The sequence below is a fragment of the Hesperophylax consimilis genome, chromosome 13 (genome assembly GCF_061612785.1).
Source record: "Hesperophylax consimilis isolate HC1 chromosome 13, BYU_Hcon_1.0, whole genome shotgun sequence".
In the NCBI taxonomy this organism is placed as follows: Eukaryota; Metazoa; Arthropoda; class Insecta; order Trichoptera; family Limnephilidae; genus Hesperophylax; species Hesperophylax consimilis.
Window position 1 is genome coordinate 4,517,329 of NC_142848.1, and position 11,272 is coordinate 4,528,600.

At 30.6% G+C, this 11,272-nt stretch overlaps 1 non-coding gene across 1 annotated transcript; it reads right to left on the reverse strand.

Moving 5' to 3' along the window:
- Positions 1-5,369: 5,369 nt before the first annotated feature.
- TRNAD-GUC (transfer RNA aspartic acid (anticodon GUC)) lies at positions 5,370-5,442 on the reverse strand. The gene has a single exon. It is a non-coding gene; the product is annotated as a tRNA-Asp (tRNA).
- Between the last annotated feature and the right edge of the window lie 5,830 nt (positions 5,443-11,272).

The following is an 11,272-nucleotide window of genomic DNA, read 5'->3' on the forward strand; positions in this document are numbered from 1 at the left end:
GGCTCTCGACTACGAATCCGGTGGTCACGTGTTAAAATCACTGCACGCGCAAGTAAATGTTGTTTAATGTGTTGTTGAGTGGTAGATCTATAAGTATCGCCCCGGTGAAAGGTCACCATTCAGAATTGAAACGTTGCTTGAAATAGCTTTAGCCGTGTTTGGTGACCAGATCTGACTAGCCAGGTACTCCCCCTCCTTACCCTGAACACTACCTTCATCCTAACAACATATTCCAATTGGAGATGTCAGAGTCTCACTGACTCCAGACAGTTGGGAACAGTTGCAACTCTTCATTCGGTATTTACATAAACTATAAACTAAACTTACACTTCTCAAATTATACCGAATCCATTAAATTTCATAATTTTAACTCCCTCCAAACGACGCCTAATTTTTGATCAAATCTTATTATTTAAAATCCTAAATAATGGTCTGGACTCACCAGAACTTACCAATTTAATAAATCTTCATATTCCGTCTAGATCAACCCGACAATCTGATTTATTTTATCTACCCTCTTGTAGAACAAACATTCGAAAAAAATCCCCAATTCCTCGTATATGTGCACAATATAATACAAAATTTTACAGCATTGACATTTTTGGTAATAACCTAAAGAAATATCGATATGAAGTAATGCGTACGATCGAATATTAATATGAGAGTATGGAATGTATCGGCAGCATCTCCTATCCTCTTCCTATTTCCCCCTTCCTCTCCCCTTCCTTTAACACCAGATTAATTTTAAGATACTAAAACTTCATTTCCAATGCACTTTAACATAAGAAACTTCTGTGGCTTCACTTCAGTTAACTTGTATATTTATATATATCATTGTATATTATATAAAAGCTGTTTGTTCCTTACAAAATAAATAAATAAATAAACTTAGTTTAGTGTCCAGTTTTAAAGGGATGTAAAAAAATCAACTTTAAAAAAAACCGTTTTCTTTTATTTATAATAAATCTATTTTCTTCATCTCTTAGGCCGGCTGGTGGCCGATTTCTAAGATTTTTTTTGTTCGACTAAATATTGAACCTTCCTTCCTTGAGACTGAAGTCATCCGGACTAACAACTGAAACTAAGTCAAATTGGGATCTTTATTTTGTATATTAACTGCTTTAAAGTCGTCAATTTCAGAGAAATGCGTTATGTCCGCGTGTTTGTATATACCACCAAATGCATTGTCATTGACAACCAGTCAATTTTTCGAGTTTCAGCTCGATCGGATGTCGGGAAGTACGTTAATTTCCACTTCTAAGATTTGCATTAATTTATTCACGAAAACACAATTGTAATACAAAAAGATGAATTTTAAAAGTAGAAAAACAAGGAACCAATTAATTTTGTTTAAAGGGCGCTCAAAATTTATTAACGGAGAAGATGATAGGCACAAATTTTAAAGATTTCAATCGTCTTACAGTTTCAAGTTAATCGATTTCTTTAATTTAGCAAGTGAATTCGCCTGCTATGTATAACGGAGAAATAAGTTTAAACTGGTCAATTTTTTACTGTTTATTTGCCGTGAGAAAAAGCTAGATTTTGGTTGGGGTTAAAGATCGAAGCTTGGATATGTGTATATAGTCATGTTTAAGCTTTTTTTAAAACTCGAACTCTATACGTTCGATCTTCGAGCTTCCCGATTGTTGTTTTGCTTGAAAAAATCGATCTCTAATTTATCTGACTAACCTTGAGAACATAAATAAGATTCGAATACATTCTAATTTGGAACGGGTTCCAATTAATATTTTCTCCTGGAAATCTTTTAATTTTTTAATTTATTTGAATAACTGCTCGCAACTACTGGAACCAGTGGAATTCTGACATCCTTAATTAGGGTGTGTTTTAAGGCTGGAGGGCGAGGAATGGGATGGGGTATAAAAAAGTTTGGGAAGTTCCTACCTACCTAGTCATGTCACCAAACATGGCTAAAGTTATTTAAAGCAATGTTTCGATTCTGAATGGCGGTCTATCTCTAGAACGAAACTGAAAGTATCTACAACTCTGTGCTGCAAATATACCATATATTATATTCGTTATATATGAGAAAATTACATACATTATTTGATAGTTCCAGCTTTAAGATATAGATTTAAGCTCAATCACGGACGTCGTCACATATTGTATGAAAGAAAGAAAGTACCAAAATAAAGAAAATATATTATGTCAGTTATACAAATTTTTAAGTGTGTACCTACCGTTAAAAATGAATCTTCCCTTTTATACGAACACAAAATGATTAAATAACTTTAAATACGAGCCAATTTTAGAAGACCGGAACACCTGTTTCAGCAACACAACCACACAGTCAATTTAATATTTACTACCGGTATTTGTCTCTCTTCCGTCATTCTTGGTCGCTTCGACACCAGCAACAATAAATCCCTTCAAACAATCGACATGTATGAGTATGTAAGTACGGTCGGTTGGTCGTACGTAAGATGTGGTTGTGTTAGGTTAAAGTTATATCTTGTTCAATCTGCATTGTATGTACATGTTGTACATTCTCCGGAGTTACTAAGTAAAGACATAGTCTCATTAGATATACAATTGACGATAAGCCACTGGGGACAATGATAGGAATTTCTTTGATTGCGTGATAACGCAGAAGAGTAACACAATTCACACCACTTCTCATACATAACATGTTGACGTGAGAGTCACAAGTCACACAATAACTTTAATTCATATTTTAATCCACTTAATATCGCGTTTTTCTTGTGGTTCAGAACGTCAAGAAAAGAGGAGGTTGGCAATGTCTCGTAATTTGAGACATTTAGATTCGTATAGCATTAAAATACGGTAAATTATAAAGATGCCAATATAAGACACTTTCAATATTATTTTTGATGCTATACGAATACGAACCTAAATTTCACAAATTTCAAGACATTGTGATTTGAGACATTTAGGTTCGAATAGCATTAAAAATATGGTAAATTATAAAGATGGCAATATAAGACAATTTCAACCTTATTTAATTATTTCTACACAAGGTGTATTAATGATTTTTAAGTCAATAATTATTTAGGAAGAATTTTCTTTGAATCTTTTGAAGGTTCTACCCATCAATGTAACACATATATAATTGAAGAAGAAGATAATACTAATAAATCTAAATGAAACATGAAACAGAACAAGATACAAAAAATAAAAATATAACGGTCAGAACAACTAGGGATCGAACCCAGGATCTCTTGTCTTTCCGACAAAGTCTTAACCACTCGACCATTGGTACCTGGTTATTAAACGTAATTTTTTTTATTTTCTGGGCCTTGTTCTATCTTTTCTACAATAAAAAATATTTATATGATTTTTTTACTTTGTTTTAAACCACTATAAAGTGCCCATATTCATTAATTATCATTATCATATTCAAATTTCTGTATCGCAAAAAACGAGGTAAGGAGCAAATAAATTCGCCGTATAAATGTTTGCTCATATAACTGTACAAAATACAATCCAATATCTCAAAAGTGTTGTGATCACAGTGATTTATTGTTATTTTATTAAGTGCTGAAGCCGATTTTAAATGGCGCTTTATGTCTGGCAATAAAAATACAACACAGCTGACTAATTACCTAACCATAAAATTGGTTATTCTAATAACGAATGAACAAAGAAATTAAAGGCCAAGGGAAGAATGGTAACAAAAATTCTTAAAACTTAATTCAAGCACAATGTTTAAGTTTTATTGAAAACCACGTTTCAAAGACACAAAGCGGTATGGAAGATTTATCTGCATACAAGACATTTTGCACTAGTACATCAAGGCGAAGCTTAGTGCCAAATCACTATTTTGATCAATCTTTATAACGAATTGGTGAACATTATGAATACCAAAAAATTGCTTTAGATAAATTGAAGGTTTTTCTATTGCTTCGCTTGAGTAGAATACAAATAAAAAATAAATTACTCAATAAAAAATATAAATGCAAACTACTAAAAAATATTTTTTTTCAGTAGAAATGTATGAACACATAAAGGAAACAACTTTAAAAAATACAGTATTATGGCTAAGATTATCTGTGACAGTTTCATTTGATTAACTTTTTTGATTTGTTATAAAATTATTTACAAAATAAATAAAAACCAGTTTTGCTTGAAATCGAACGTTTCGAGACTCCGTTTGTCAAGCGATTTTAATGCCTATTACCTACGATATAAAGTATACCAAGAATATACCATTTTTGGCTTGTAGCTTCCTCTTAATAGGTATTGTATGTATATATATATAGAAACCTTTATATCTATGTAGGTTTCTGTTTCATAATGGGAGACTAGTTTGCACACAATTTTCGTTCAAATCTTTCATTTGTTTAACACATAACAGAAATCTCTAATAAGGGCTTAAAAGTGTTGGGATTTATAACTAGGCTAACCAGAATTTTTAACAATATAAAGTGTATTAAATTGTTATATTTTGCCTATGTAAGAAGTCAGCATGAGTACAATTCTCCTGTCTGGAACCCACATTATAATATACATGTTGAAAGAATACAAAACAAATTCTTACGTACAGACAGAAGAATTTTCACTGACTTGGTATTTTTATATAAAATTCTAAATGTTTTGGTTGATAGTCCGGTATTGCTAGAATTAATAAGCTTCCGGATTTCACAACGTAATACCAGAAGTCAGGATTTATTTCAGTGACTAACTACTATGTGTATTCCTCTTTGCCCAGAATACTAATGGAGGGAAACAATTATACCAAGTCAGTGGACATCTTCAATTTATCTTTTAAAAAAAATCAATTGTTGTTAATGAAGCAATTCAGTTAGGTAAAATAAATAATGTATATTTCTTAATATTCTTATTTAAAAGCCCCGAAAAAAGGCGCTAATTAATAAATAATTGAGAACGTGTAGTTATAATACTCCCCAAATTCAATCCTTAGTTCGTTGTATTAATAACTTCTGAGTTTAACACTGTGTTTTTACTAACGAAGTAATTGGTTTATTCAAATTTAGAAAACAATGTTGTTGTTATATATACTCGTAATATTTGAAAAGATTCACTTACTCTAGATGAAAAAAAACATCGCCTGCAAAATATCTACGATTGCATTACTCGAATAAAACCTACTTACATAATTTGCTTTCTTCGATAATTTAAAAAAAAACATTTTTTTATTTTTGTTGTTTTGGTGTTTTTTATTTATGTATTTTGATTGTATACATGTATTATTAGTTGTAATTATAATTCAATAATAGGTACTTATAGGTCTTTGAAGAAGAAGCATTAATTTTTGATATTTCGAGAAGTATTTTCATTGTGAACATAAACAAACAAAATTAATTTTTTGATAATAATATTAGCGGTTTATAAACGAAATTTGAAACAGAAAAATCAGAAAAACATACATATGTCACATCTGGGACTTGAACCCAGGGTCTTCGTCTTGACGAGACGATGCTCTACCAACTGAACTTATGTGACCCTATTTCTTTCGGTCATATTTAACTGTATCATACTTCGAATAAGAACTACTGATTTATTATTATTGAAGAAGAACTAATAAGTCTAAACGAAACACGAAACAAAAAAAGACAAAGCAAAGTAAAAACGATAACGATCTCGAATAGCAATCGAACCCGTCTTATCGGATTTAATTTATATTCATGATTTATGTTATTTTGTAATCCCTGGTAAAATTATTTCTTACGCCGATGACACGGCAATAATAGTGGATGGTAATAATTGGACAGAAACTTTTTGGAAGGCAACTGAATGTATTTTACTTGTTTCAACATGGTTAAAATACAACAAGCTCGTTTTAAACCACAGCAAAACATTTTACTTACCTTTTTATAAAAACATTAAAAACAAACCTAGAGACAACCTTAAAATTAGAATCCATAATACAAGTTGCAATCAAGAAATGTGCTTCCTGTGCAACTAACTCGCTAATGTCGGAAATATAAAATATTGAGGCGTATCAATAGATATAAACCTTAATTGGAAATCACATATTAATCAAACCGCTTCTAAACTAAGATATCTTGCCTACATATTTTATAAACTTAAGGAAATTCTAATCATTGAAAAATTAAAAATGATCTATTTTTCCCTGGTGCAATCTTCAATCACCTATGGCATAATAGGATGGGGTGGTGCACCTGACAATTTTATTAAACCTTTATAAATAATTCAAAAACACATAATTAAAGTCATATATAACAAAATATACTTATTATACAGAGAACCTAAATTATTTAATATTCGTAAATTATTTATATTACAAACTATGAAATGTATATTTACAAACAAAAATAATTTCAAAATAAATGAAAACAGAATGAGCAAAAGAACAAACAATATATTTTACACCCCCAAACCAATACTAAATGAATGCAGACACATAGCAGTTTCATTGGTGCTCATACATTTAACTTTCTACCACTACACAATCAAATGATAAAATAATTATGTAAAAGAGGTAAAATTATGGCTGAATTTTTTATTTTTATTTTTTTTTATTTTTATTTATTATAAATTTTTAAAGATACAGGTATATGCAGTCCCACAAAGCTGTCACACATGACGGCTTGTCTGTAGGTTCTACAAATAATATATATAAAACATTTTTAATTTTTAATACATGTATGACACAAAATTATACAATAAACAATATCACAAAATAATATATATCAAAGTACCTACCTATATACAAATTATTTAGGCAGGTACGTTGAGATGTTCAGGAATACATCAATAATAATGTTCAGAGATACATTGATTCGTCGCTTATTAGCCAACGCTTAGTGTTTTTGGGGCAGGGTCTCTCATTATTCTGAGGTTTAAAATAATTATTAAATTTATTGAAAATCTCTGGTATTAAATATTTAAGCGTTCGGCTTCCATACTTATTTGTTACTCTTGGAATAATGAGGCCCTTATTTTCAGTGAATCTTGTTGTGTGATTATGCACCGGTTGCTTTTTATATTTGCTATCTCCCTCATTATCCATTATAATAATGTACCAAAGAAGACCCTTTATTGGAAGTAGGCCCTCAGAACCATACAGTAGTTTTAGATTACTTCTTTGTCTGTAGATATTCGGTGGTACAATTTTTTTTATTATAGCAATTTGTAAGTTTTGTATATATTTAATATAAATATTGCTTGAGTGCCCCCAAGTTCGTATGCCATATCTGAGTATGGATTCGACCATAGAAAAATAAATTATTTTAAGAGTACAATGAGGCAAAACAAATTTCAGTTTATAAAAATTACTTGCAAAAGATCGGAGCTGGTTACAGATTTTAGCCACTTGTTTATCCCATTTAAATTTATTGTCTACTATTAGTCCCAGATAAGTATATTCGTTAGTAAAGTCAATTGTTTCACAGTGGCAAATATTTTCAATTTTTCTATGAATACATTCAGAATTATGAGCAATTATTTTGGGTATATTCCATATTCCCAGGCTTGGTGATTTTACATACATACATTTTGTTTTTTTAACATTAATAATTAAACCAACATCATGAGCCCATTTAAGTAGCTCGTTAAAGTCACTTTGCAATTGTTGAATAGCTATGATAGGATTTTCATTGGATACTACAAGTGCAGTATCGTCAGCAAAAATGAATCTAAAGGCCTTTTTAAAGAGTTTTGACATAACAATAACATATATAATGTACAATTTTGGACCTAAAATTGATCCTTGCGGTACTCCTGATTTAATATGTCTTCCTTTACTCATATCATTTAAAATCTTTACGTTCATTTTTCTATTAGTTAAGTAGTTTTTAAAGAATGAGAGGAGTTTACCCCGGATTCCAATGTTTTCAAGAACCTTAATTAATTGTATATGGCTGAGAGTGTCAAAAGCTTTTGAGTAGTCAATAAAAAGCACCAGTACATGTTTTTTAGAATTAAGTTGAGAATTTATAAAATCAGAAAATTTTTCCAGCAATTTATCACAACTTTTTTTTTTTCTGGAACCCGTACTGGCATTCATCTATAATATTCAAATTATTCAAATATTTATCTAAATTTATCGAAATATATTTTTCTAAAATTTTTTCTAGTGCCGGGAGAATAGAAATTGGCCTGTAATTGTTAATTTCGGAGTGATCTCCATTTTTGAAAATAGGTCTTACAATGCTATTTTTTAATTCATCGGGGATGAGGCTGGTATCGATTATTCTGTTGATAAAGTGAGCAATAACAGGGCTAAGTAATTTGACATGTTTTTTTAAATCAAACATACGAATTAGATCTATGCCCGGTGACTTTGAATTTTTCATACCTCCGATAATATATTCAATTTGCTTAGCATTAGCTCTAGGTAAGTACATTGAATGCGGTAGGGATTCTTGCAAGTGATTAGACGCTCGGAAATCACATTCATGTAACAACTTATTAACTCCTTCATCAAAAAAGTTAGCAAAATTTTCTGCCACTGCATCAGAAGATTGTGACTTTAGGAAATATTTAGATAAGACTTCATCGCAACCAGATTTATTTTTCCTACCCAAAATTGTATTAATTTCATTCCATGTTTTTTTAATGTTCTTGAAACAGTGATTAAATTTGTTATTATAGTATGCCTTTTTTGTGTTTAATATTTGTTTATTAAGTTTATTTCTATATTTTTTGAAAGAGATTTCATATTTTTTATTATTAGGCGTGTTTTTCCACTTTTTCCACATGGCATCTCGTATTAGAATACTTTCAGCGAGACTGTCATTCATCCAAGTTTTTTGGTTATTTCGAAATTTTTTTGTTTTTAATTTTGTAAAGGTACTTTTTTCATAAATATTTTTAAAAATCGATTTTAATTCTGCATAAATAATGTTTGGTTCAGACAATTTTAACATTGCATTCCAATCGGTGATTTCGATCAATAAATCAATCCTTTTGTCCGATAGTGCAGTGTAATACTCTTGGTGCGATTTGTCGACGGTACATTTATCATAGTAACAGAAGTTAATACTAGCTGCAGTTAGGTAGTGGTCAGCTATTATTGAATCGCATACGCATGAACTGATTTCGGTCGTCTCCTTCACTCTTACATAGATATGGTCTAAACATGAAGCCGTTACATAGTTAGTCAATATCGCTTCTCTAGTCACATCATTTATACATCTGGTCATTCCAAAATGAGACATGAGGTTTTCATATTGCATAGTTATGGGTTCGTGTACATTTAATAAGTTAATATTCGTATCACCTAGAACCAATACGGATTCTTTTATATCAATATTTCCCAATATTGTCTCCAGCTCATCAAGAAATAATTTTTTTTTTGTATTAGGCGGTCTATATATTGCTAAAAGATGTAAGCGAATATGTTTGTTTACTGAAATGGTTCCGTAAACGCATTCAAAATTATTAGTCATAATATTTATTTTTTCAAATGTAAGGTGATCTTTCACGTACACAATAATACCGCCACCCGATCTTTTTGTTCGACAAAAATGGTACGAATTAAATCCCGGTAATTTATAAAGATTTATATTATTTTCATTAATAGACGTTTCGCATAGCGAAATTAAGTCGATGTTTCTCAAAGAGCTAGAAACAATTAATAGGAAAGTGTCCCAATATTTAGATAAAGATCGTATATTTAAGTTGAGGGCAGTTATTTTATTATTTCCTAACACATGTTTTTTTGTAGCCCAGTTTTCAAAAATTGACGTGCGTTCATAATCTATTTCTGCTGAATCAAAATCACAGTTCAAGTCACCCATATAGAATAATATTTTAATTGGCAGCAATAATATATAAACATGTATTGGGATTTATAAATATAAATACGATAGATACATAACAATATAGCAGTTAGTATTTCCGATATGTTCCAGGTTAGATTATAGTTTTGTACAGAACAAGGTAGGTTTACTAATTGGCAACAATAATTACATATTGAACTTTTTCTACACATACGAATACACGAAGAGTGCGCGAACATCAATATAATCATAGATTTCAGTATACTAGCGTTTAACACTGTGGCAATGGGATAATGCATTGTAACATAAATGGCAAAAATTTTCGGCAAGGATATGAAATATTTATGTCTCAATAAATTATATACATTACGATGCATAAATGAAAGTGATAATATGAAGTTAAAAAATGAAAAAATTGTGATTAGCATTGTAATTGTTTTTTAGAATTATAATACATACCTAATCATAGTCTATACGACTTTGAGCGATATGCATCATCTTTTTGTAGTAAGAACAATTAGTATTATTAGCTTTGTGATTGGTATTTAGGGTCATCTTGAATAAGGTGTTCTGATGTGCACAGTTACTACATTTTTCTTCAGTGTTTTTGTTAGGGCATTCCTTCCATTCGTGATCTTTTGCGCAATGTAAACACGTCGCACGTTTGTCCTTATTAAAACATTTTAATGCAGTGTGACCAAATTTGAGACAATGGTAGCATTGCGTCAAGGGGCTGGCATCTTCCACTCGTACTCTGCTAAAACCAATGTTAATTTTTTCCTTTTCCATGAGGTATGACCTTACTGCTCCGCTGGTTTCAAATATATAATTAGTGAGTCCATTTTGGTTTTTTGGTTTAAACATTTTTATTAGTTTAATCGTGTTTTTAGTATCGCTATTCATGATATCTTTTATTCCATCGTTTTGTGTTTTTATTGCCTCAATTATGTCCTCTTCAGTTAAATCTACTTGAAGATTTCTTATGAATATTTTTGGATTTTTCTTTCTTAATTCCTCTGCAACCATGTTTTTTTTAAGGGTTTTATTGATTTCATCTGTCGATTTCTCTGCATGTTCTTTTGAAGGACAAGATATAATTAATTTATTTTGCGAGGCTTTTCGTATTCCGTTCACTGCGATACCCAAGTTTGCTATTTTAATTTTCTTTACGATTTGTTCTTTAATAGCATCCGATGTCATGTTCGAATCTTCACCTTTGATGATCAATGAGAATTTGGATTCCGGGATTACTTTGAGACAACTTGCGTATGTTTTTTTTTCAAAATAGCTCGTATTCTCGATTTTTTTTTCTAATTTTTCAATTAGTTTTGACTGCAGACAAACAATCTCGTTTTGAAAAGATATTTTTTCCTGAGTCCATTTTTCTTCTAATAGTTTTATATTTAATTCCTGATTATTTTTAGCTTTCGAGTCCTTTACCGTAGAAATATTTGAAATTTCTAATTTTATGTTTTCTATTATCGACAGCACGTCCATAATGGGTTAAGCTTGTGACCGCCTCGCGGAACACCTCGCTCCCGGCAAAACTTAGATAAATGTGACAATTCTCTAATAATGTATTGTCT